This window comes from Aegilops tauschii, chromosome 5 (assembly GCF_002575655.3).
Source record: "Aegilops tauschii subsp. strangulata cultivar AL8/78 chromosome 5, Aet v6.0, whole genome shotgun sequence".
Taxonomy (NCBI): Eukaryota; Viridiplantae; Streptophyta; class Magnoliopsida; order Poales; family Poaceae; genus Aegilops; species Aegilops tauschii.
In genome coordinates, this window is record NC_053039.3 from 544,800,821 (window position 1) to 544,804,062 (window position 3,242).

Sequence of the window (3,242 nt, forward strand, 5' to 3'; positions counted from 1 at the left end):
AAAAGGAATCCACTAACAAGGTTGATCAGGTCTTGTTAACAAACTCATTCTGAATCGCATGAAACCGGAGAAATTTCGAATGACACTATGTTACCTCAACGGGGATATGCACATCCCCGATAATAAGAATATCATATTTCTTCTTGACAGTAGGAAGAGGAAATTCAAATCCTCCAAAAATAATCGATGGAATTTTTCCAATAGAATTGATACTGTGGACTTGAGGTTGTTTCCTCGGAAAGTGTACGTATGCTCATTACCATTAACATGAAAAGTGACATTGCCTTTGTTGCAATCAATAACAGCCCCTGCGGTATTCAAAAAAGGTCTTCCAAGAATAATAGACATACTATCGTCCTCGGGAATATCAAGAATAACAAAGTCCGTCAAAATAGTAACGTTTGCAACCACAACAGGCACATCCTCACAAATACCGACAGGTATAGCAGTTGATTTATCGTCCATTGCAAAGATATTTCAGTAGGTGTCAACTTATTCAAATCAAGTCTACGATATAAAGAGAGAGGCATAACACTAACACCGGCTCCAAGATCACATAAGGCAGTTTTAACATAGTTTCTTTTAATGGAGCATGGTATAGTGGGTACCCCTGGATCTCCTAGTTTCTTAGGTATTCCACCCTTAAAAGTATAATTAGCAAGCATGGTGGAAATTTCAGCTTCCGGTATCTTTCTTTTATTAGTAACAATTTCTTTCATATACTTAGCATAAGGATTCATTTTGAGCATATCAGTCAAACGCATATGCAAAAAGATAGGTCTAATCATTTCAGCAAAGCGCTCAAAATCGTCATTATCCTTTTTCTTGGATGGTTTGGGAGGAAAAGGCATGGGTTTCTGAACCCAAGGTTCTCTTTCTTTACCATGTTTAGCAACAAAGTCTCTCTTATCATAACGTTGATTCCTTGATTGTGGGTTATCAAGATCGACAGCAGGTTCAATTTCTACATCATTATCATTACTAGGTTGAGCATCATCATGAACATCTTCATTAATATTTTCACTTGGTTCATGTTCATTACCAGATTGTGTTTCAGCATCAGAAATAGAAATATCATTTGGATTCTCAGGTGTTTCAGTAATAGGTTCACTAGAAGCATGCAAAGTCCTATCATTTTTCTTTTTCTTCTTTTTAGAAGGACTAGGTGCATCTATATTATTTCTCTGAGAATCTTGCTCAATTCTCTTAGGGTGGCCTTCAGGATACAAGGGTTCCTGAGTCATTTTACCAGTTCTAGTAGCCACTCTAACAGCATAATCATTATTCTTACTATTTAATTCATTGAGCAAACCATTTTGAGCTTTAAGTACTTGTTCCACTTGAGTGGTAACCATAGAAGCATGTTTACTAATGAGTTTAAGTTCACCTTTAACTCTAGACATATAATCACCCAAGTGTTCAATCATATAAGCATTTTGTTTTAGTTGTCTACCAAAATAAGCATTAAAATCTTCTTGCTTAACCATAAAGTTATCAAATTCATCTAAACATTGGCTGGCAAACTTAGTAGGAGGGATTTCAGCTTCATCATATGTATAGAGAGAATTTACCTTTACTACCTGTGTCGGGTTATCAAGACCATGAGTTTCTTTAATAGGTGATGGATTAAGATCATATGTTTCTTCAACAGGCGGTAAATTAAGACCATGTATTTCTTCAATAGGAGGTAAATTCTTAACATCTTCAGCTTTAATACCTTTTTCTTTCATAGATTTCTTTGCCTCTTGCATATCTTCAGGACTGAGAAATAGAACACCTCTCTTCTTCGGAGTTGGTTTAGGAATAGGCTCAGGAGTTGACTCAGGAAGTGTCCAATTATTTTCATTTGTCAACATATTATTCAATAGAATCTCAGCTTCATCTGGTGTTCTTTCCCTGAAAACAGAACCAGCACAACTATCCAGGTAATCTCTGGAAGCATCGGTTACTCCATTATAAAAGATATCAAGTATTTCATTTTTCTTAAGAGGATGATCAGGCAAAGCATTAAGTAATTGGAGAAGCCTCCCCCAAGCTTGTGGGAGACTCTCTTCTTCAATTTGCACAAAATTGTATATATCCCTTAAAGCAGCTTGTTTCTTATGAGCAGGGAAATATTTAGCAGAGAAGTAATAAATCATATCCTGGGGACTACGCACACAACCAGGATCAAGAGAATTAAACCATATCTTAGCATCACCCTTTAATGAGAATGGAAATATTTTGAGGATATAAAGGTAGCGAGTTCTCTCATCATTAGTGAACAGGGTGGCTATATCATTTAATTTAGTAAGATGTGCCACAACAGTTTCAGATTCATAGCCATAAAAAGGATCAGATTCAACCAAAGTAATTATATCAGGATCAACATAGAATTCATAATCCTTATCAGTAACACAGATAGGTGAAGTAGCAAAAGCAGGGTCAGGTTTCATTCTAGCATTAAGAGATTGATGCTTCCATTTAGCTAATAACTTCTTAAGATCATATCTATCATTGCAAGCTAAAATAGCTCTAGCAGATTCTTCATCCAGAACATAACCCTCAGGCACAATAGGTAATTCATATTTATTAGGGGGAGAGTCTTCATCATCACTATCTTCAATATTATCAGTTTAAATAATTTCAATCTCTCTAACCCTAGCAAGTTGTTCATCAAGAAATTCACCAAGTGGCACAGTAGTATCAAGCATAGAAGTAGTTTCATCATAAGTATCATGCATAGCAGAAGTGGCATCATCAATAATATGCGACATATCAGAATTAATAACAGAAGCGGTTTAGGTGTCGCAAGCTTACTCAGAACAGAAGGTGAATCAAGTGCAGAGCTAGATGGCAGTTCCTTACCTCCCCTCGTAGTTGAGGGATAAATTTTTGTTTTTGCGTCTTTCAAGTTCTTCATAGTGACCAGCAGATATAAATCCCAAGTGACTCAAAGAATAGAGCTATGCTCCCTGGCAACGGCGCCAGAAAATAGTCTTGATAACCCACAAGTATAGGGGATCACAACAGTTTTCGAGGGTAGAGTATTCAACCCAAATTTATTGATTCGACACAAGGGGAGCCAAAGAATATTCTCAAGTATTAGCAGCTGAGTTGTCAATTCAACCACACCTGGATAACTTAATATCTGCAGCAAAGTATTTAGTAGCAAAGTAATATGGAAGTAACAGTAATGATAGCAAAAGTAATATTTTTGGGTTTTGTAGTGATTGTAACAGTAACAACGAAAAAGTAAATAA